At 32.9% G+C, this 25,300-nt stretch overlaps 1 protein-coding gene across 1 annotated transcript in view; it reads left to right on the top strand.

The window, feature by feature from the left end:
- The window catches only part of PTPRD (protein tyrosine phosphatase receptor type D), a 2,806,204-nt gene that overhangs the window by 1,884,338 nt on the left and 896,566 nt on the right, over positions 1-25,300 (top strand). Inside the window, 1 exon segment of the mRNA XM_074282898.1 lies at positions 8,163-8,185. The gene's annotated coding sequence lies outside the window, so the exon portion shown is untranslated.

Raw genomic sequence — 25,300 nt, 5'->3', positions numbered from 1 at the left:
ATACCCTAGATTTGGAGAAATCAGGTTTAAAATGGTTTATAGAAAGAAGAGATTGTATTTTAGAGACTAAATAAGTATGAGAATTAAACCAAGAATGCCCTAAGGGATGAAATTCTGTAGACATAAAGCAGTTTAAAAAAAGTTAGTTTTATTTAAAAAAAAAAAAAAAAAAAGATAGATTTGAGAAACAGGGGACTTCTTCGAAACTTAGGTATTAAAGAAATGTAGAGAATTTGGAAACAAGGGGCAGATAAGAGTAGAAATAAAAGTGGTCCAGTAAGAATAGCCTCAAGAATACTAAAGCTCCTAAGAAACTGAGCCTGGTGGAGAAAATGTAAGGGCAACAACAGTGAAGAGAAGTTGTTTACTTGGTAGGGGGTGGAAAGATACAAGAAAATTCAAGAAAGGATGAATCAGCTGTGCAGAGTAGCTGCAATGACAATAATAATGGAAAATAATGACTGGACGTGTTTCATTCTTTTTTCAAAATAATTTTTCTGCTAGAAAGGAAAATGAAAACAAAAGCTAGTTTCTAAGCACTTGAAGCCCAAGTAAAGAAACTACAAGAAAATATCTAGCTTCCCTCAGTGAGTTAAAATGATCCGGCATTCTATTAGCCAGAGATATTTTATGTCAGGAGGAATTTTGTAAAGTCCATAAATTAATCTATGCAGTGAGTTGAGCAGTGAGGTTTACCATATTCTACTAGAATACAAATTGGAAAATAATCAGTCAATCACTGAGCATTAATAAAATGCCTACTGTGGGCCAAGCAATATGCTAGGAATTTATGACCTTAATGGGAGGAGTGAGAGGACAAGGGAATTAGAATTCAAACCTATAATAGTATACCAAATAGACACAAGATACGTTGTAAGACTGATTGTAGCAGTGAGAAGAAAAAGGGCAAAGATCTCATTGAAAAGATGGTGTTTTATCTCTATCTTGAAGGAAATAAAAAATTTTAAAAAGGTAGGGAGAGTGAAAGGTGTAGTTGACAGACAGTATAGGAGACGTAGCAAAAATGCTAGTATGTTTGGACTCCAGAGTGTGGGAAAGGGAATGATGAATAATAATTCTGGAAAATAGAAAAGTGCCATATTGCAAAGAGTTTTAAAAGCCAAACACTGATTGCATCAATCCCACAGGTACTGAAATAATGCTACAGTAATAAAAAGGGATTATTGCTAGTCAAGGGTGCCTCTGGCAAACTGGCCCAATGAGTCATGTTTATCAGTCCCTGGCCATATTATTTCAAAACTTAGACTATATAATGAGAATTGCTGAGATTTGTGATTTCATTGCAGTTTTTTTCTGCTATAAAAACAAAAATCTTATAAATTGACAGACAAGGCAGAAATGTTGAATGATAACTGCCTTTTTTCAACTCCATTTGAGTTCAAAAAGAAGTGAGGCTTGAAATGGCAGTCACAATGTCTGAACCCACTAAGCATCCAATTAATCAGGTTTGATATACAGTGGACAACTGAGTTTTGTGAATGTCTATGTTTGTGTTTGTTTTTAAAGGAAATTTTATATAACTTGTTTGATTACATCAGTCTTTAAACTTACCCAAGAGCTCTTTTATTGTCTTTACTTTTTCTACTTTTATATGTGACCAATGATATTAGAGATTACATGTGAAAAGGCTGAATATATGAAATAATATATTGGGTATCCACCTGTGATCCATATACATTAAAAGATTTGTGAATTTGACATATACATTTTACAGTTTAGGAAATTGAGATTCAGATTGATTAATTTGCCTATGACCATCATTGAGCAATTCTGAATTAATATATATTTATTAAAGACATGGGTTCCATACAAGCATTTTTCAAAGCATCAAATTGCTTTTGGCAAATGGAAATTTCTGATCTATTCTATTTTAAGAAACTGAGTCCTAGATTGTGTATAGCATAGGGCTATCAGTTTAGAAAAGGAAAATAGTTTAGAGAGATCATATAATCCAGTTACCTTATTTTACTAATGAGGAAACCAAGTCCCAGAGATTTTAAGTAATATGCCTAAGGAAAGTCAAATGCAGTTACAGAAATTCAGAATCTCACAAGTTGGAAGTGCTACTATCTGTCTCTTAATCCTGAAGCCTTAATTTTTAGATGATGGGCATCCAGTATAATAGTGACTAAATTTAGTGAGGATGACCAAAGATCACTTCCTCTTGTCCTGGATCCACTTAAATTTGTGTTATTAACATTTTCCTCTCTACCAAAAAATCCTCTCCTATACAAAGAGTATGGTTACATAAATTTATTTATACCATAATTCTTTCTTTCATAATTAAATTGAAATTGCTAGTCTTTTTAGTGAAGTTAATATATTTTCCTGGATAAGTCTCAGAACTGATAAAGGTAGTAAAGTATAGTAGAAACAATATTAGACAGAGCTTTACAAGTAGATTCCTGCTTGTAAAATATTTGAAACATTGTTAATTTATGATTAAAAAAAAGTCTTTGGTTCATCTTTTACTTAGGGTCCATTATCATTCTTTGCTTAGTTCAGCTCTTTTCCTCTTATTTAGAGAAAGTAATATTCTTGTTTGAATTAGTAACTGGATATTAGCATGAGTTGAATTTTATCTGTTGCTTTTCAAAATGAAAAGCTCTGCTACTTTTTCCAAGTTATGCAGTACTTGAGCCTTTTTAATATTTCTTTTTCTGCCAAGTGGATATTTCAGTCATCCTATTCCTGATATTTGGATATCACTTCCAAGTGTTCAAATTTATTTCCAGATACTATAAAACAAGGTCTTTACTAGAATCCCTGAGGTAAGCAGGACAGATATGAATATCACAACTTTACAATTCAGAAATTCAGGCTTATTAACTTGCCAAAGACCATACTAAAGCAATTTTGATCTAACATACATTTATCAAAGGGCTGCTATTTTTAAATTGTGGGCTGAATTCTAATAACATAAGGAAAAAAATTAAGTTAGGCCATATAGAAGTTTTTTCCTTGAGAGGCACAACATTTAGATGGATAAGTAAGACTAAACTTAATTATTTGTTTATATTTTTATCTACTCTAAGATAGCCTCCTATCTGCAACAACTATGGGTTGTTGACTGTCCTGGCTACTTGGGTCTTTGTCCCATTTCTATTAATTCTGGGAGGCTAGCAAGGTTCTTGTCTATGTAGTCATTGTTGCTGTTCATTCCCTTTCATGTTACTTGTATGCTTCTGATTGATTTTTTAAAAATAAAACTCTGGGATGGAAGAAGTTATTTTGAGTTTCTTGATTGTATTTCAGTCTTGTATTAAATTTAAAATTTTTATTGCTATAAATATTGTGGTACATAGGCAATCTACCTCTATTCAAGAAGTATGAAAGTGCAATTCTGGATAATTTCAAAATGAGAATTTGGGAATGAGGATAAGGTCTTCTAACTCTGCCTGATAATGTTTCTCCTCTCCTAAGCCACGTTTATTGATTACTTTCTGATACTGATCCTAGAAAATATTTTGACCACTAAAAGTAAAGCTTTTAGTCTTTTCTCAATTCTTATCTTCCATGTCCCCTTCTGTAACAATGATAATATCTTTTGTCATTGCCTGCTTTTCTAGGGACAGAACCTATCATCCTTATTGTGATGTGAAATGAAAGGGAAATGGAATATCATATGGGAAATGCCAATCAGGCCAATATACACTAACTGTGAAGAGCTAGAGGAACATCAAAATGTTGCCGACACTTGGACTCTGGCAATAACACTGACCTCAACCAGTATGATAATACTGCTCCTATATTTATAATCTTCCTTGGACCCCCCCCCAATTATTGGACCAACAATAGCAATTAGGGGCTATTGCTAAATTTTCCATTTTAGTGATTAGATAAAGTCCAGAAAGTTTAACTGATTTTCATAAGGTCACATAACTCGTAAGTTTTTAAGAAGAAATTTAAACACAAGTTTCAAGAAGTCAAATTCACTATTTTATCTACCATAGCTATTGGCTAATCCTTCTTCAACCTAATTTCCATGGTTCTGAAATTTTATGACACTCCTCTTAGCTATTTAAGCATTCATTTTCTAATGTCTATTGTTATTCCTCCCATGTTCTAAATATAGGCATTGTCCAAAGTTCTGACCCCAATCCTCAGTTTTTATATTATCCATTTCCGTGTCTTCAGTGATCACTTCTTTGTATAGGACTTCCACATGCAAATTAGCAGCTTGAATTCCTATTCTGAATTCTGTTCTACATTTCCATGTATTATTTGGCTATTTAAACTCAACATATTGAAAGCAGAATTTATCATTTCCCACCAAATAAATGAACCCTAACCTCTATTTTTTTTTTTTTTTTTTTTTACTAATATTATTATTCCATTGGCTATTAACCTTAAGGATTATTTGCCTCTTCCCTAAGCTAAGAATTAGATCTCTGTTACTACATATATTTAAGTGTTCAATTAAGGACTGTGTATGAGCTCTATAACAATAAAAATCATGTATGAGCTCCAGGAAAAAGTAGTCATATTCAAGGTTCAATTTGAGTCAACATAAAAATAAAATAATATAAACCCTCTATCAATGTTTCTTTATATTTTAACCAGTCTAGATGTCACATTAAGTCAAGGAAAAACTATTTAATTAAAATAAAATAAAAGCAAAGTAAATATTAAGGAAACTCCTCTTTACTCAAAGTAAGGCACTGTTTGTCATATATTTCACCTCTACTTTTTTGAGGAAACATGCAAAAATAGCTAAGTGATGCACCCAGGAGAGGGAAAAATCTATATCCTGGACAAATCATGTTTTTTGGGTTATATTGCAACTGGAATATACCTCTGCCTTAAAAATTGCCAATTTATTTACTTCTCTGAAAAGATAGAATTCTGGCAGATAGTTCCACAAGAGTTTCTCCATTGAGCTATCAGTTGCTTTGTCCATTGAATGATGATTTGGTGTTTTTGCTTGGCTATCTTCTATTTTTCCATCTGTAGCTTCTTTTTAAATGAGATATCCCATAGTCCAGAAATTATTTCAGTTATTTTTCAATGGGGACCCACTATCTCATTCAGTCAGCAAAAGATAATAAATAGGTAACTCTGACTTTTGCAGTCCTTTACTTTTATTTCAGTGACCACCCCCTTATCATGTGAGTCAAGATGAAATAATTCCCTCCCTGCACCTGCCAAGTAGCACTGGACTACTCAAGTTGCTTGGATCTTCATATTAGCAAATCAGAAAGATGGGGTGGGGTTGAAATCCACACCCTACTTTTCTTTACTCATACCTCTCACTGTCTCTCTGCTCTCACTCTGCTCCCTCGTTCGTTCTCTCTCTCTCTCTCTCTCTCTCTCTCTCTCTCTCTCTCTCTCTCTCTCTCTCTCTCTCTCTCTCTCATTCTCTTGCTCTCTCCAAGCACACATATATTTCTGTGTCTCCCAAAACTTATCACAATGTAGCTACAAGCTAGTGAGTTAATCATTTTAAAAATTAAATTTAATTAATTTGAATACAGTTGTGCAGAAGATTTGATTGAAAGACACTATACATAGTGGTCAAAATATTTCCTGGAAGAATCAGAAAGTCCTAGATTCCATTCATATATTAACAATTGAATAATTATAGAGCAAGTCATTTTACTTCTCTGTAGCTCAGTTTCCTTATATATAAAGCTGAGATAATAGTAATACCTACCTCACAGGGTTATTGCCAAGGATAAGATAAGATAAGATAATGAATATTGTCAAGGATAAGATGCAAAGATCCTTGTAAAACTTAAGTGCTATATGTGAGCTATAATTATTGCTTTGGTTGTCTTGGGCCTTCTGTGTTAAATGAAAACATCTGAAGTTTCATATCTTTGTAAAAGAATAATGTGCATAAAGAATATCATATTTTAGCCCCCATCCCCTTCAGATGTGTGGAGTTTGAGGCATTTTGGTTCCAGATGCATAACTTTCATTAATAATGATGAGAGTATTGAGTTTGCATGAAAAAAGATACCTCCTAAATATTAGTTACAAGCTAGAATGAACATTTCACCCTTCATTGACCATATGGAATTGAAATGATGAAAATGAAAAACCTTATATTGAGCTCATTGGTTTCTAAGCTTCCACCTTATTTGTACAAGGAACAGATGTCAGTGCTCTTCAATAACCTTCCTATCAGCAGGGAGTCCTACTAACATTAAGGAAGCAAGACTTCATCTTTAGGTACTTAAAGATTTTCCTCAATAAAAAGAAATGGGCATGGGTAAAAGATTCCTTCCCCTGACTTGCAAGTGTGTGTGTGTGTGTGTGTGTGTGTGTGTGTGTGTGTGTGTGTGTGTGTGTGTGTGTGTGTGTGTGATTTATCTGCATACATTCTTGACGGGGAGACTGATAAAGACCTCTATCCCCTTTAGGTATATATGTAGCCAGAGTAAGAAAAGAAGGTTATTGGGAAGTAATTCATTGTGCATTAACTGTGAAATTGGACTATTTTATCCAGCTCTTATTTTGACTTTTGTCAGAAATAGTCAGTTAAATGGGGATCACTAGATTATATCTGGGTTAATTCTTCCACTCTAATCCTGCAGAGATATAAAAATCAATCAACAAGCATTTATGTAGTGCCTATTGAATCCCAAGAATTATATTAATTTATGGAAAGCAACATTAAATTACACAGTCCTCTTTCTAATTCTAAAGTATAAAAATGCTTTATTTCCAACAGCATTTATTAAACTCTTATATCAGTACTATGCTAGGTGCTAGGGATACAAAAACAAAATGAAAAATATTCCCTATTATTTTAAGGAGCTTCTATCCTAATAGAAATGCAATATATAAACAAATGTGTATATCCATGAAAACTTGACAACAGAGGGGACAAGAATCAGGAAGAGGACCAAGAAAGGATAGGAACTATCACATCAGTTTAACCTTGAATGAAGCTAGGGATTCCAGGAAGGCAGAGATTAGGAAGACAAGTATTTCCTACTTGGAGAATATAGCTTATACTTTGAAATGGAGATAGAGGAAATGGAATGCAGAGTTAAGGAATCAAGTAGTCAAGTTAGGTAGAATATGAAAATATCGAATGTTTGGAACCAGATTTTGAAAGATTTTAAATACAAAGACGAACAGTTAATATTTTACCATAAAGAAACGGAAATTTCTTAAGCAGAGGTGTGATATGGTCAGACTTCCACTTGGAATGTTTTATATGTTGTTTCCTTTTGTTTTGGACAACTGGGCAAATGCCAGATAGGAGCTAGAAAAACTGAAAAAAAAAATTAGTCCAATTGGGAGAAAAAGGAGATCAAGTAGAGATGAATTTGTGAAGACAAATAACCTACATTCATATTGGACATGTTAAATTTGAGAAACCTTTGGAAATAGTCATACTGGATATCCTATAACCAAGGCAGCTCTTATAACATTTTAATCAATCATACAATTTTTATTTTATTTTTTAAATTTTTGCTGAGGCAATTGGGGTTAAATGAGTTGCCCAGAGTCACACAGCTAGAAAGTGTTAAGTATCTGAGGGCAGATTTGAACTCAGGTCCTCCTAACTTCAGGCTGGTGCTCTATCCACTGCACCACCTAGCTGCCCCCACTATTTTTACATTAATGGATAACTAACCCATGAATATAATTTAACTCTTCACTAGTCTTATTATGAAGGCTCATTATGGTATAGAGATACTCTTGGGTTTTGAGAGATTGTGATCACAAAATATTTAATCTCTTAGATTTATCCTACAAAATACTATTTTGCTTACAAAGCTTTTATGTTGTTTTTTTGTTTTTGTTTTTGTTTTTGTTTTCCAGTGGAGGAGAAGAGATCAGGGGAGGGATAATATTTTTTTTTTATTAATTGAAAAAAATCAATTCAATTTTTAAAGAAAAATTATACCAATCTAAATAAACTGCTAAATTAGTATAAATACCTGCTGAGTGATCAAAAGGTCTTTATTGTCCACTAAGTCCTTAACAGTTTCTAATAAAGTTATCCATGGGTCTGAGGCAAGAAAGGTGAGTATGATAACTGCTCATGAAAAAATAATTTTAAAGGTAGGGGAAAGTGGCTAAGATGGGAGTTGGTGGAAAGAATTATCAAATTGATCTAAATTAAACATTTAAAAAAAACTAAAGTGAATAATAATTGAATTAGATTTTTCTTTTTCTTTTAGGTGTAGATTGGATCATTCTTTCTGTAAGTAGTTCTACCAAATTTCTTTCTAAATTTACTATCCTTTTTTTTTTAAACCATGAAAATGTTGTATTTGTGTTTTCTCATGTCAAATTGAATATAATTGTATAGTGCTGATCTTGAGCTTTTTAACAATTGTAAAATTATATACAGTAATATTTTGAAACATTACATATTAAATTCTCATTGTTTTCAATAAATTGACATAGTTTAAATAATATTAAAAATGTTTGCTCTAAATAATTTAAAGTTCACTGATTATTCAGTTGTTGTTTTTTGCTATCATCATATGAAAAGAGAAGATCTTCAGATAATCTGAAGTAAACCAGGGTGAATTAATCTTTTTACACAAGAGCAGTAATAGCTTATATTACATGTAAAATATAATAGCAATTTATAATTTATTTTTATATATAAAGTATGTATTCCTCTTTAAAAGATTTCTATTCTTATCAGGGTACAGAATCTTCAATAGTACAAGTAGCCATTTGGCTCTAGAGTTAAGGACCACCTCTGCCACTTCTGATTCACCTCTGTTGATTATTACCTTTATGATCTTAGGCAAATCTTTTTTTAATTAATTTTATAATTATACTTTTTTTGACAGTATATATGCATGAGTAATTTTGTATAACATTATCCCTTGTATTCATTTTTCCAGATTTTCCCCTCTCTCTCTCTAGTCCCTCCCCTAAATGACAGGCAATCCCATACATTTTGCATGTGTTATAGTATAACCTAGATATAATATATGTGTGTAAATCCAATTTTTTTGTTGCACGTTAAGTATTAGATTCCGAAGGTATAAGTAACCTGGGAAGATAGACAGTAGTGCTAACAATTTACATTCACTTCCCAGTGTTCCTTCTCTGGGTGTAGTTGTTTCTTTCCATCATTGATCAACTGGAAGTGAGTTGGATCTTCTTTATGTTGAAGATATCCACTTCCATCAGAATACATCTTCATACAGCATTGTTGTTGAAGTATACAGTGATCTTCTGGTTCTGTTCATTTCACTCAGCATCAGTTTATGTAAGTCTTTCCAAACCTTTCTGAATTCATCCTTCTGGTCATTTCTTACAGAGCAATAATATTCCATAACCTTCATATACTATAATTTACCCAACTATTCTCCAATTGATGGACATCCATTCATCTTCCAGTTTCTAGCCACTACAAAAAGAGCTGATACAAACATTTTGTAGGCAAATCTTTTAAACCTTATTGATTCATTTCCTCATCTGTAAAATGAGATGTCTAGTTTACACCATCATTTCTAGCTCTAAAACTATGAGTTTATGTTAATCAACATCATATTTATTCATATTTTTAAAAAACTTCAATAAAGCAGAACAATATGATGGAAACTAGAACCTTTCTCTGGTTCTTTTAATGTTTCTTGAATAAAAAATACTGTCTATAATTTCTCATTTTTACTACATAATCAAAAATCTTTTTTAAATTATACTTCATCTAAATAAATAGTTATATCACTTCTTATGAGCATATCATGGTTATGAGATAATATGTAGCAAATCCACCTTAATAAATCAGGAGATTGCTCTTTAGGTCAACTATAATTGCATCATTTTTTAACTGTGCTATTTTATGATTTGCAGGTATATAAAATACTGACAGATTTTTGGTCTGTTTTTTTAATGGCCTTTTGAAACTAAAGAACACCTTAGGATCACTGAAAGCACATTTGTTCAATTGTTTCAGTCATGATCTATCCTTTATCACTCCATTTGGGGTTTTCTTGGCAAGTATATTACAACCTTACAAATGTGATCCACCCTAATCTCCTTTTCCTCACTCTGCTTGGGTCTAAATTTCTGCCTATCTCATAGTTCCTGTTCACAAAATAAGTGTTAATACAATATCTCAATGGGCAACTGTCTTTGCATCCTTATTGTCTGAGGAACAGGTTTTCTTCATGTGTTTTTTCCAATGTTTATGGGTAGTCAGATCTCTTTTGAAAATTATGAATTTCATTGAGAGGCTCAAAGAATGTGATGTTTAAATGTTTAAATCCTAACTCTCCTACTTGACTAATAAGTATTATCTCAACTGAGTTAAGTTTTAGGGTTCTCAGGTTTTTTCTATTTATAGAAAGAGGAGGTTGAACTAGATGATATTAAAGGTCACTTCCTATTCTAAATCAGTCTAAACCCATCATGCTATAATCTCTTCTAGTCTTAGATTTATTATCTCATGATATCAGTCCAACATTAACTTTAAGCGAGAGCCTTTGTCAAATCTCTCTAACAATGAGAATTTCATCTTCATTTAGGCTTTGTGCAAGATATCCTCCATGACACAGGAGTATACTTTTGTTAATATGTGTCTCGCTGTTTGCTTTACTTGATGCTGATATTCAGTGAATCATTGGATTGATTATCATTTTCCTGGTCACATCTCTCATGGAAAATTTAATATATGGTATTAGCATATGTTGGAAAGGATATCTTTTGAGGAAAGCTTATAAGGCTTCATTTTAATTTAGAATCAAATGTTATTTTTTTTTGTAATAACCATAAAGGAAACAAAACAGTATATTAACTTTCTTGCACCATTAAGTTATTTGTATAAAACTGTATAGTTGTATTGTGCTATATACAAAATTGTCTATGAAAGTCAATCAGCTCTTCCATATTCATAGTTCATAGATTTTCAAGCTGAAATGGACTTCACATGTCATATCTTGTAATGCTCTCATTTTAAAAATAAAGAGATTGAACCTCAGTAAAGTTAGGTGATTTGCCTAGGTCACACAGGTTATTTTCCACGTCTATATGTACCATTCTCATAATCGTTATATTCAAAAGGGGAACAAAAACATATGATATTGGCATTTTCTTGGCTGACTATAGTTTGTATGTTGTTGTTCTTTTAAGCACATTCTTTTTTTTTCCCCTTTCTTTTGATTTCTTTTGGAGAATATTTTGATAAGTAATACCCAAGTACTTGTGAATCTGTGTTTCTTTCACCCTGAAGTTTTTCTATGCCTGTTTGGTGGCATTCAGCTATTTTCCTCCTAATTAACTTCTTGGAGTATGTATCATATATTTTCTATTTTAATTTATTTATTCAACTTTCCCCAATTACATTTAAAACATTTTAAAATGTTTTTAAAACTTTTGAATTCTATATTCTCTCCCTTATCCCCACCCTCAGCCTTCATTAAGAAATCACATGTGAAGTTATGCAAAACATTTTCATAAATCATATTGTGAAAGAAAACATAAATATCCCACTCTAATGGGGAGAAAGCCCTCAAGAAAAATAAAGTATGAGTGGAGAGAAAAGCACAAGAATGTTTCAAACTGTATTCAAACACAGTCAATTCCTTCTCTGGGTACGAATAGGGTTTTTCCATCATAAGTCTTTCAGAGTAGTCATGGATCATTGTACTGCTGAGCATAACAAAATCATTATATTACTTTGAAATCATTTTACATTACTTTGAATATAGTACTTTTCATTTTGCTTGAGTTCATGGAGGACTTTTCAGTTTTTGGGTTGTTTTTTTTTGTTGTTGTTGTTGTTTTTTCCCCCCTCTCAGCATACTGCTCATCATTTCTCAAAAAAACAATAATATTCATGGCAGTCACATGCCACAATTTATTCAAGCCATTGCCCTATTGATTAGCATATCCTCAATTTCCGTGGGGGTTTTTTGTTTGTTTTTTTGTTTTTTGTTTTTTGTTTTTTTGGGGGGTTGCCCTGAGAAAAAAGCTATTACAAATATTTTTTATCTACAGGTCCTTTTCCTTTTTGAAATCTCTTTTGATATCCATGCCTGGTAGTGGTATTGTTAGGCAAAGGAAATGAATAAATTTATAGTCCTTTTGGGTATAGATCATATCTTTTGATTATTTATCAACAGGGGCATGGATTTTTTTTTTTTTTATCAATTTGACTCTGGGTTTGAGAGATAAGGTCTTATCAGAGAAACTGCCTCAAAATTATTTTTTACAATTACTATTGCTAACAGTATGTTTCCCCATTTATTTTATTCTCTTTCCCTTCACTCTGTTTGTACTCAAAAGTGTTTTGCAATTGACCATTCGCTCCCCCAATATGTTTCTCCTTTACTACCCCCCTTCCTTATCCCATTCTGTTCCTATTTTTCTGAAGGATATGATAAATTCTATACTCATATTGAGTGTGTATGCTATTTTTGTCTTTGAACTAAATCTCATGAGTCTAAAGTTCACTCACTCTCCCTTTCCTCCTCTTCTCCACTTTAAAAACTTTTTCTAGCCTTTTTAATGGCAGATAATTTACACCATTCCATTTCCCCTTCCCTTTTCTCCCAGTACATTCCTCTCTCACCCCTTAAGTTCTTCATTTTTTAAAGATACTATCTCTTCTTGCTTTAATATAGAAGCTGCTAAATCATGTATTATCTTGACTATGAGTCTACTTTATTTGAATTGTTTCTTTCTGAATGCTTGCAATGTTTTCTCCTTGATCTGTGAGTTCTAGAATTTGTCTATAATCTTCCTAGGAGTTTTCATTTTGAGATTTCTTTCAGGAGATGATTAATGGATTTTTCATATTTCTATTTTACTCTCTGGTTTGAGAATATCAGGGCAATTTTTCTTCATAATTTCTTGAAAGGTGTTGTCCAGGTTCTTTTGTTTTTTTGATCATGACTTTCAAGTTATCTCTCCTGGGTGTATTTTCCATATCATTTGTTTTGTCCAATGAGATATTTCATATTTTTTCTATTTTACTTTATCATATCTTGATTTATCACAAAGAAATTTACTTCCCTTTGTTCAATTTTAATTTTTAAGGAATTATTTTGCTCAGGGAATTTTTTACGTCCTTTCCCAATAAGGCAATGTTGCTTTTTAAGGCATTCATCTCCTCATTAGCTTTTTATGTTTCTTTTTATACCACTCTTGATTCTCCTTTTCCTAATTTTTCTTTTATCTCTCTTACTTAGTTTCAAAATCCTTCGAGCTCTTACACAGACTGTAATCCAATTCTTTTTTTTTTTTTTTTTTTTTTAACTTTATGACTATTTATTCAAAATGACATACCATCATATCCCTACCATGTTCTAATTTTTATTTATTTTATTTTATTTTTTTAATTTTTTATTTTATTTTATAATTATAACATTTTTTGATAGTACATATGCATGGGTAATTTTTTACAACATTATCCCTTGCACTTACTTCTATTCAGATTTTTTCCCTTCCTCCCCCAACCCCCTCCCCCAGATGGCAAGCAGTCTTATATATGTTAAATATATTACAGTATAATTTAGATACAATATATGTGTGTAGAACCGAATTTTTTGTTGCACAGAAAGAATTGGATTCAGAAGGTAAAAATAACAGTTTACATTCATTTCCCAGTGTTCCTTTTCTGGATGTAGCTGGTTCTGTCCATCATTAATCAATTGGAATTGGATTAGCTCTTCTCTATGTTGAAGAAATCCACTTCCATCAGCATACATCCTCGTACAGTATCATTGTTGAAGTGTATAATGATCTTCTGGTTCTGCTCGTTTCACTCAGCATCAGTTGATGTAAGTCTCTCCAGGCCTCTCTGTATTTCTCCTGTTGGTCATTTCTTATAGAACAATAATATTCCATAACATTCATATACCATAGTTTACCCAACCATTCTCCAATTGATGGACATCCATTCATCTTCCAGCTTCTAGCCACTATGAAAAGGGCTGCCACAAACATTTTGGCACATACAGGTCCCTTTCCCTTCTTTAGTAGTTCCTTGGGGTATAAGCCCAGTAGTAGTATGGCTGGGTCAAAGGGTATGCACATTTTGATAACTTTTTGGGCATAATTCCAGATTGCTCTCCAGAATGGTTGGATTCTTTCACAACTCCACCAACAATGCATCAGTGTCCCAGTTTTCCCACAGCCCCTCCAACATTCATCGTTATTTGTTCCTGTCATCTTAGCCAATCTGACAGGTGTGTAATGATACCTCAGAGTTGTCTTAATTTGCATTTCTCTGATCAATAGTGATTTGGAACACTCTTTCATATGAGTGGAAATAGTTTTAATTTCATCATCTGAAAATTGTCTGTTCATATCCTTTGACCATTTATCAATTGGAGAATGGCTTGATTTCTTATAAATTAAAGTCAATTCTCTGTATATTTTGGAGATGAGGCCTTTATCAGAACCTTTAACTGTAAAAATGTTTTCCCAATTTGTTACTTCCCTTCTAATCTTGTTTGCATTAGTTTTGTTTGTGCAGAAACTTTTTAATTTGGTGTAATCAAAATGTTCTATTTTGTGATCAATAATGGTCTCTAGTTCTCCCTTGGACACAAACTCCTTCCTCCTCCACAAGTCTGAGAGGTAAACCATCCCATGTTCCTCCAATTTATTTATGATTTCATTCTTTATGCCTAAATCTTGGACCCATTTTGATCTTATCTTAGTATGTGGTGTTAAATGTGGGTCCATGCCTAGTTTCTGCCATACTAATTTCCGGTTTTCCCAGCAGTTTTTGTCAAATAATGAATTCTTATCCCAAAATTTGGGATCTTTGGGTTTGTCAAAGATTAGATTGCTATTTTTATTCACTATCTTGTCCTGTGAACCTAACCTATGCCACTGATCAACTAGTCTATTTCTTAGCCAATACCAAATGGTTTTGGTGACTGTTGCTTTATAATATAGCTTTAAATCAGGTACACTTAGACCACCTTCCTCTGACTTTTTTTTCATTAGTTCCCTTGCAATTCTCGACCTTTTATTCTTCCATATGAATTTTGTTGTTATTTTTTCTAGGTCATTAAAATAGTTTCTTGGGAGTCTGATTGGTATAGCACTAAATAAATAGATTAGTTTGGGGAGTATTGTCATCTTTATTATATTCGCTCGGCCTATCCAAGAACATTGAATGTCTTTCCAATTATTTAAATCTGACTTTATTTTTGTGGCAAGTGTTTTATAATTTTGCTCATATAATTCCTGACTCTCCTTTGGTAGATATATTCCCAAATATTTGATACTATCGACTGTTATTTTGAATGGAATTTCTCTTTGTATCTCTTGCTGTTGGATTGTGTTGTTAATGTATAAAAATGCTGAGGATTTATGTGGATTTATTTTGTATCCTGCGACTTTGCTAAAATTCTGAATTATTTCTAATAGCTTTTTAGCAGAGTCTTTGGGGTTCTCTAAGTATACCATCATGTCATCTGCGAAAAGTGACAATTTGATTTCTTCATTTCCTACTCTAATTCCTTGGATCTCTTTCTCGGCTCTTATTGCCAAGGCTAGAGTTTCTAGTACTATATTGAATAGTAATGGTGATAGTGGGCAACCTTGTTTCACTCCTGATCTTACAGGGAAAGGTTCTAGTTTATCACCATTACATATGATGTTTACTGAAGGTTTTAAATATATGCTCCTTATTATTTTAAGGAATAGTCCATTTATTCCTATACTCTCAAGCGTTTTTAGTAGGAATGGATGTTGGATTTTATCAAATGCCTTTTCTGCATCTATTGAGATGATCATATGTTTTTTATTAATTTGATTATTAATATGGTCAATTATACTAATAGTTTTCCTAATATTAAACCAGCCCTGCATTCCTGGTATAAATCCCACTTGGTCATAGTGTATTATCCTGGGGATGATTTTCTGAAGTCTATTTGCTAATATCTTATTTAAGATTTTAGCATCAATATTCATTAAGGAAATTGGTCTATAGTTTTCTTTCTCAGTTTTCGATCTACCTGGTTTAGGTATCAGTACCATGTCTGTGTCATAGAAGGAATTTGGTAGGACTCCTTCAATCCCTATTTTTTCAAATAGTTTACATAGCATTGGAGTTAGTTGTTCTTTAAATGTTTGGTAGAATTCACCTGTAAATCCATCTGGTCCTGGGGATTTTTTCTTAGGAAGTTGGTTAATAGCTTGGTCTATTTCTTTTTCTGAGATGGGACTATTTAAACTACTTACTTCTTCCTCTGTTAATCTGGGCAAGCTATATTTTTGAAGGTATTCTTCCATTTCATTTAAGTTATCGAATTTATCGGCATAAAGTTGAGCAAAGTAGCTCCTAACTATTGTTCTAATTTCCTCTTCATTAGTGGTGAGTTCACCCTTTTCATTTTCAAGACTATCAATTTGCTTTTTCTCTTTCCTTTTTTTAATCAGGTTTACTAAGGGTTTGTCTATTTTGTTGGTTTTTTCATAAAACCAACTCTTAGTTTTATTAATTAATTCAATAGTTTTTTTACTTTCAATTTTATTAATCTCACCTTTTATTTTTTGAATTTCAAGTTTTGTGTTTATCTGGGGGTTTTTAATTTGTTCCTTTTCTAGCAATTTTAGTTGTAAACCCAATTCGTTGGCCCTCTCTTTCTCTATTTTATGCAGGTAGGCCTGTAGAGATATAAAACTTCCCCTAATTACTGCTTTGGCTGTATCCCACACATTTTGGTATGATGTCTCATTATTGTCATTTTCTTGGGTGAAGTTATTAATTATGTCTATAATTTGCTGTTTTACCCAATCATTCTTTAGTATAAGATTATTTAGTTTCCAATTATTTTTTGGTCTATTTTCCCCTGGCTTTTTATTAAATGTTATTTTGATTGCATTATGGTCTGAAAAGGATGCATTTACTATTTCTGCCTTACTGCATTTGATTTTGAGATTTTTATGCCCTAGTATATGATCAATTTTTGTATAGGTTCCATGAACTGCTGAGAAGAAAGTATATTCCTTTCTGTCTCCATTTAGCTTTCGCCAAAGATCTATCATATCAAACTTTTCTAGTATTCTATTTACCTCTTTGACTTCTTTCTTATTTATTTTGTGGTTTGATTTATCTAATTCTGATAGTGCAAGGTTGAGATCTCCCGCTATTATAGTTTTGCTATCTATTTCCTCTTGCAGCTCTCTTAATTTCTCTTTTAAGAATTTAGATGCTGCACCACTTGGTGCATACATGTTTAATATTGATACTGCTTCATTATTGATGCTTCCCTTTAGCAGGATATAATGCCCTTCCTTATCTCTTTTAATTAGATCAATTTTTGTTTTTGCTTGATCTGAGATGAGGATGGCTACTCCTGCTTTTTTGGTTTTGCCTGAAGCATAATAGATTCTGCTCCACCCTTTTACTTTTAGTTTGAATGTCTCATCCTGTTTCAGGTGTGTTTCCTGTAAACAACATATAGTAGGATTCTGACTTTTAATCCAGTCTGCTAACTGCTTCCTCTTTATGAGGCAGTTTGCCCCATTCACATTTATGGTTAGAAGGACTAATTCTATATTGCTTGCCATCCTATTAACCCCTGCTTATGCTTTTCCCCTTTCCTTCCCTTTTACCCTCCTATCCAGTATTAAACTGGTAAACACCACTTGCTTTTCACAGCCCTCCCTTTTTAGGATCCCTCCCCCACCTTAAAGATCCTCCCCTTATTTTACCCCTTTTCCTCGAAATTACTGTATTCCCTTCCCCTTAGCTTACTCCTTCCCTTTCACTTTTCAATGAAGTGGAAGAAGTTTCACCATAAATCGAATATGTCTATTGATACACGCTATGTTCATCTCCCTCCTTTCTTTCTCTCAGATATAATAGGTTACCTTTGCCTCTTCATGAGATGTAGTACCACCACTTTATACTTTTTTATGATATAATCTCCTTTCCACCTCTAGTTTCTAAGACAAATTGTACATATGTTCTTTACATATTTTTTTGACAGAAGTATAGTTCTCAAGATTTCTTTTTACCTTTTTTAGAAGTCTCTTGATTTCTGTATTTGAAGATCAAACCTCTTATGTAGGTCTGGTTTTTTCTGTAATCCAATTCTTATTTTTCTTGGAGGCTGTGGATAGAGGAGCTATGATTTTATCTTCTTCTGAATGTGTGTTTTGATCTTCCTTGTCACCATAGTAATTTTATATGGTCAGAAACTTTTTGTTTGCTTAGTTCCCAGTCTACTGCTTGATTTTTAACTCTTTGATAAAAGTAGAGTTCTATTTTCAGACTGGTGAGTATACTGGTCTATGCTTCAGGGATTTTGTGCAATGGCTTTCAAAGATCCTTTTAGGTACCTGACCACATGCATTATTTTTTGCCCTAGAACTGTAAGAAGTATTTCTGCTCCATTATAACTCTGCACTAAAGCAACAGAATACTTCTTTGCTGATGCTGGGGCAGGGCTAAGGTTGAGACAAGGGCTGGGGCTAGACCAGGTCTGGGGCCAGAGTTGCACTGGCATGACCTGTGCTGAGATTACACTTTGGACTTTCACCTTGGTTCTACAGACCTTTTCTAGCTACCTTCCCAGTCTTCTTTGGTGTCTCTGGGCTGAGAGGTCTGGAAGCTACCAGTACCATCATTGATTCAGAGGAAGGGTTAAACTGGGTCTAAGGTAGGGCTGCACTGGCACAACCAGCACCAGGACTCCATGATAAACTCCCACGTTGATATCACAGAATTTTTCTGCTGAGCTTCTAAGTTACCTTCAGCTGGAAAATGTTATATTACATATTTTTTGGGTGTTCTGACACTCTAAAATTTGTATAGCATCATTATTTAAAGAAATTTAGAGGGGGTTTTAGGGAGAAGTTGGGCGGGTTCCTGACTTTACGCTGACATCTTGGCTCTACCTCTTGCATCATATATTTTCAGTATTCAATATAGATATAATTTCTATGGAAGTTGTTTATTATTTTAAGAACAATAATTTTTAATGTTTTAAATAAACTGTTTTAAACTGTCTTAAAATAAAAATAGGAAATAAAATGAGATGATTTAATAAAAGTATTACAGTGTACAACAGACTAAAATTAAAATTAAAATATCTTCATATGGAAGAGTTCATTTCAGGATTCAGAAGCTAATGTATGTTTACAGATGTTTCATTTTTGGAATTTTTAGCTTAAAAAAAAAGAAAGAAAAAGAAAAACAATTTAAATCAGGTCTCACTTCCTTAAAAGTAAGCTGCTGAAAATTTACTCAAGAGCAACATCACCTCAAAGTTTGTTTTTCTTCTTTTTTCTTTTTTTTTAGGAATATTTAACTCCTTCATATATAACTTTGTCTTCCAAGTATTTTACTCAGAGTGTTTAATAAGTATGTCTTGAATTGAATGAATGCCATTTTATTTCTATCACTCTAGTATCTTAGAACCTCAGGTGAGTCATTGAAATTCTGGTAATTTCAGTTTCACCAAAATCACTAAATTTAGAATTTGACTTTTGATCTTGATTTTTCAATATTTTATCTACGAGACCTTTCTATACCTCAAATGCTTCATTGATAAAATGAGTTCATTGGACTCCATAATGTATAAGTTTCCTTTCATTTGTAAAACTATGATTCTATAATCTAAATTTTTTTTAAGTTGTTAACTATTTTACAGTTTAAGAGAATCAAAAAAGATAATAGGAATGGTGCAAGTGTTTTTTGTAAATTGAAAAGGAACATACTATGATTGTTGTTTTATTGATTTTTTTTTAGTCTGAACATGTTATTTCATTATTTTAAGGAACTCTCTAATGTGGAAATGCTAAACTGCACTGCAGATCAGGAATTGATCTGAAATTTGTAATCTTGAATAGTTGCTTGAGGGCATTGAGAGGATATGTGATTCGTCCATAGTTCCACAATCAATATATGTCAGAGGCAAGAATTGTCAAGCTTTCTTATGCCAAAGCTGGCCCTGTTTCCATTATGCCACATGCAATTAAAGGGCAAGCATTTTTCTTTTATTGTGCCTATGAATTTTGAGGATCAACCTAATTAAAATAAGGAAAGTTCAAGGCCAGCCACTTGCTGTTCACTTTCAGTCTCTGTCTCTGTCTCTGTGTTTTCTGTCTCTGCCTATGTCTCTGTCTCTCTCTCTCTCTGTGTTTCTATTTCTTTCTTTCTTTCTTTCTTTCTTTCTTTCTTTCTTTCTTTCTTTCTTTCTTTCTTTCTTTCTTTCTTTCTTTCTTTCTTTCTTTCTTTCTTTCTTTCTTTCTTTCTTTCTTTCTTTCTTTCTTTCTTTCTTTCTTTCTTTCTTTCTTTCTTTCTTTCTTTCTTTCTTTCTTTCTTTCTTTCTTTCTTTCTTTCTTTCTTTCTTTCTTTCTTTCTTTCTTCCTATCTATGCCATTGCTATGGTGCATGCAATTTAGAATAATTCCTCTACTGAGTTTGTACATTTAATGGATTAAAAGCACTATCTCAATTCCATGATAAACTGATGAATGTATTTTTATTAGAAGTTACTACTAAGAATAGAAAATGACAGTTTAGACCCAACTGTAGCATCATGATCCACAAACAATATACCTATTTTCATTCAGTTAGTTTGTTTTTAATCATCTTTTCACAAAATTGGCTGGGATCGATTGTTTGATGCTCAACATCTCTGTCTTCTATTGTGTGAAGTAGAATATTTGCTCTACAACTATCCCACAGGATTCTTGTGATGGGTACCTTCTCTAATTCTTTCATTGCAATAGATACTAGTGTCATTACTACTCTTATCAATAGTAAGAATACCAAAAAATACTTTTGACAGATTTATAATTAAAGAAAACCATTTCATCTTACATCCTAATGGGACATAACTAGAATAATATTAACTTTTAAAAATTAATATAACTGAAGTGATTAGATAATGATCTGCCAGTTTGTTCCATTAATTAAACTCTACCTATAATGTAATGTCCGAGCTAGCTTTCTGGAGAGTCTGTGGCCAAAAATATTCCCATCCTAGCAGCCAGCTTTAAGGTGCTGAGTAACTGTTGGATCTTTATTCTCAGGTACATAATCATTTGCTAGTTCTGGGTTCAAAATTACTGTTAGTAGGACCCTATAGAGCTTGATATTGCTGGCATGGATAAGTAAGAATTCACTGTCTCCATCCTTAATGAGGTATCAGAAAACCTCATACATACAGGGTGAGCAATTGGAGATCTGTGGTTTTCTGATACCTCATTAAGGATGGAGACAGTGAATAGGGTCCTACTAACAGTAGTTTTGAGCCCAGAACTAGCAAATGATTATGCACTTGAGAACCAAGATCCAACAGTTATTCAGCACCATAAAGCTGGCTGTAGGATGGGAATATTTTTGGCCACAGACTCTCATGAGACTATCCACTAAAATGTAAACAGCATGTGGCTATTATTGGTATAAGTAATATCCACATGGATGAAATCATGGACTCTGAAGTTTAAAAAGAAAAGAAAAAGCTAAGATGACAGATGTGTAGAATACAAGTTGCAATATAGTTGGAAAGGAAAGAATCAAACACAATCTTCTCCCCATCATTTACCCTCTTCCTTGATACTAAATGAACAGGGAGGAAGCTTAAAGGTCTTTTCTTTGATTCCACTCTTTGGGATACAAATAACTGCCAAATAAATTAAATGGGGGTACAAAAGTATGTTTTCTTCCTTTGTTTTCTCTTTTTTTTTCATTGGAACAAATAATTCCCTATAATTTTATCTGTGATTTTATTAAGGATAAAATTCAATGTGATTTTAATCCTACACATCCATTCACTTTCTTAAAAGCTTTTCATTTTGCTATTTGATGAATATTGGAAATGAGTGGATTATCTGGATAAAAAGATTTAGTTGAGGTTTAAGTCAGTCAAAAGCCCAAAGCAACCAGGGCTTTGAAAGAAGTGCCTTATAATATAAATAGCCCTAATCTCGTTCAAGCTTTGACTTTCAAGAAAGAATTTTCTGAAGGCCAGTTTTTTTTTAATCAGCTAGATTTGCAACAGGATTGAAAGTAATGCTAGTCAAAAAGGATGCAGGGTTGTATAGCAAGGGAATAAAACTAGCAGTCAGTAATCTGATTCATGGGGAATTAAAGAATCAAGGAAGCAGTAGTTGGGGGAGGGGGAGGTGATGCTGAAATTAAGCAATCTGTAAAATCTTCTAATTGTTTTTGCTTCCTAAGATTCTATTGAAGTCATCTCTTCCTGAAGCTAAGATGTGTAGGTTGAAAGAGGGAGAGTTATTAGCTGAAGGTAAACAGCCTGCAAGGTTCAAAAAGTCTAGACAGCTCTTTAGCAGGTCCACTCTTTCCATATTTTTGTTATGCCAGAAGGTATCAGTGCCAGCAATAAAACAGGTGGAATTATTCTAGTGTAGCTTTGTCAGCCAGAAGAGGATGGGAAATGTGTTTCACACATATGAGTTGATAGGGCAGCAGGTAAAGAAGATAAGATTATAGACAAAGCAGGAGTACACATGGCTTCAGCAACCCATTATTGAAGCTGAGTGCCTCAGCAGCAATCCCTAATGCCACACCTGTCTTTCATGCCATCAGAATAAAAGGCAATATCTCTGAATTTCTAACTTTGATTAGAGGTTTTTAAAAAACGATGTCATGAAATTCAAAAAGTAGGGTAGTGAAAGGAGAGGAGGGAGTAAATGCTCGTAATTATCTTAGACTTATTGGAGAGGTGCTATCTTTCCTTCAGATTATTTCTTCTAAATAATTTTCCCTGACCAAAAAGGGAACTCAAAGCAGAATTTTTCCCCACATTAGGTTTGTTTTTAAAAACCAATAAGAGGCAAATACAAAATGTGAAAAGAAGGCACTCAGCGAAAAATTTTTATATCAATGTAGCTGTATCTAGATCACTTGTTAACTAACATAAAATGTAGCATGATAGATTCTTTCATTGGCTCTTTCGAAATAGATTTAGAAAGTTTATCTCTTTCAAATAAAAATCTTATGGACTTTTAAAAATGGTTTTTATTGATGTTTCCTCTTTTTAATCATGATAGTATCCATATATCCCTCATATTCTCCTTCTCTGAGATTTATCTCATTTGATAAATGTATCTTTAGAGAATAAATCAGCCCAACTATACTTCAATGAAAAATTCATATACGTACACACACACACACACACACACACACACAGAAGGTTGTATAATTTCCTTTTCGTCTTTGTTGGTTCAGAACATGTCTCTTACCTGTACTATGAGAAGTACATTATTTGTTTGGGAGAAAGAGTAAAATGATATTTAATATTTAGGTCATATACCCATTTAGAGTGTATTATACAGTATGGTATAATCTGTTGGTCCAGATATAATTTCTACGGAACTGCTTCCAAGGTTTTCCCAGCAGGCTTTTTTTCAATCATGTAAGGGTTTTTTCCCCTAGTTAACATGTTTTCCATTTTATCAAACACTAAGATATTGAGTCTTATTGTTTCTGAATTTGATTTCTCCAATCTGTTCCATTGATCTTTCTCTCTATTTTTTAAACTGATGGCAAAATAGTTTAATGATTGCTACTTTAGTATACGATTGGAGATCTAGAAGTGTTATTTCCCTATTGTTCTTCTTTTCAATATATCCCTTAATGTCCTAGAATTTTGTTTTTTAAATGAATTTTATTAATCACTCAAAAGTATTCTCTTGATGTTTTGATTGAAATAGCATTAACAATGTAAATTAATTTCAATAGCATTGTCATTTTTATTATATTGATATGACTTAGCCATGAACATTAAATATTCCTCTAATTCAGGGTGTCTGAAACTACGGCCTGCAGGCCAAATGTGGTCCACTGAGGACATTTATGGGGCCAGTCAGGTTATGGCAAATGGGCTGAGGGGCAGAGACAGAGTGTTAGTTTTTGTTTTTACTATAGTCTGGCCCTCCAACAGTCTGAGGGACAGTGAACTGGCCCCCTATTTAAAAAATTTGAGGACCACTGCAATTATTTAGGATACTCTTAATTTTTTTTTCCAAGAATGCTTTTTTAAGTGAATTTATATGTCTTTTGTGATCCTAGAGAGGAATGATCTCTAAGTATTTCATTCATTTTGTGGTTATTCAGAATGGGATTTCCCTTTCTACTATTGTTTCTTGTATTTTTCTATTATCATATAGAAACACTGTGGATTTGGGAGGATTTTGGTTTAGAGCCTGCAAATTTGCTAGAGCTATTTATTCTTTTATTTAGTATCTTTGCTGATTCCCTGAGGTTTTTCCAAGTAAACAGGCATTTCATTATTAAATAGGCTTCATTTGAACTCCCCTTTAACTATATTAAATATTATTTTGCTTTATGTTTGAATCTATCCTAGGAGGTTGTACCATAATCATCTCTATTCTGCAGAAAAAAAAAAAGGCATACAGAGATTAAGTGACTTGCCAAGGATTGCACAGCATGTAGATGTCTGAGGTTGTATTTATACTCAAGCCTTCCTGATTATATTATGGCATTTAACTTGGTCAGCTATTTGGTTGTACATTTATAATATTTACTTAAAAGTTCATGGCCAGTTTTCCTCCTTTCCCAATCATAGATTTCCTTGATATTGCTTTTCTTTTTTATTATAACTTTTTATTTACAAAACATATGCATGGGTAATTTTTCATCACTGAACTTTGCAAAACCAAATTTTCCCCTCTTTTCCTGCACCTCTACCACTAGATGGCAGGTAATCTAATACATGTTAAATATGTTAAAATATATGTTAAATTTAATATATGTGTACATATTTATATAGCTATCTTGCTGCATAAGAAAAATTGGATCTAAAAAAAAACTGAGAAGGAAAACAAAAATGCAAGCAAATAATAACAGAGAGTAAAAAATCTATGTTGTAGTCAACACTCAGTTACCATAGTCTTCTCTCTGGGTACAGATGGCTCTCTTCATCACTGAACAATTGGAACTTGTTCAAATCATCTCATTCTTGAAGAGAGCCATGTCCATCAGAACTGATCTCATATAGTCTTGTTGTTGCCCTGTATAATGATCTCCTGGTTCTGCTCATTTCACTTAGTTATCAGTTCATGTAAGTCTCTCCAGGCCTCTCTGAAATAATCCTTTTGGTTATTTCTTAGACAACAATGATATATGGCAGAAACTAGGCATGGACCCACATTTAACACCACATACTAAGATAAGATCAAAATGGGTCCAAGATTTAGGCATAAAGAATGAAATCATAAATAAATTGGAGGAACATGGGATGGTTTACCTCTCAGACTTGTGGAGGAGGAAGGAGTTTGTGTCCAAGGGAGAACTAGAGACCATTATTGATCACAAAATAGAAAATTTTGATTACACCAAATTAAAAAGTTTCTGCACAAACAAAACTAATGCAAATAAGATTAAAAG

This window comes from Sminthopsis crassicaudata, chromosome 1 (genome assembly GCF_048593235.1).
Source record: "Sminthopsis crassicaudata isolate SCR6 chromosome 1, ASM4859323v1, whole genome shotgun sequence".
Classification (NCBI taxonomy): Eukaryota; Metazoa; Chordata; class Mammalia; order Dasyuromorphia; family Dasyuridae; genus Sminthopsis; species Sminthopsis crassicaudata.
Note: the sequence above shows the minus strand (reverse complement) of the source record. Positions and strands in the feature narration are given on the sequence as shown.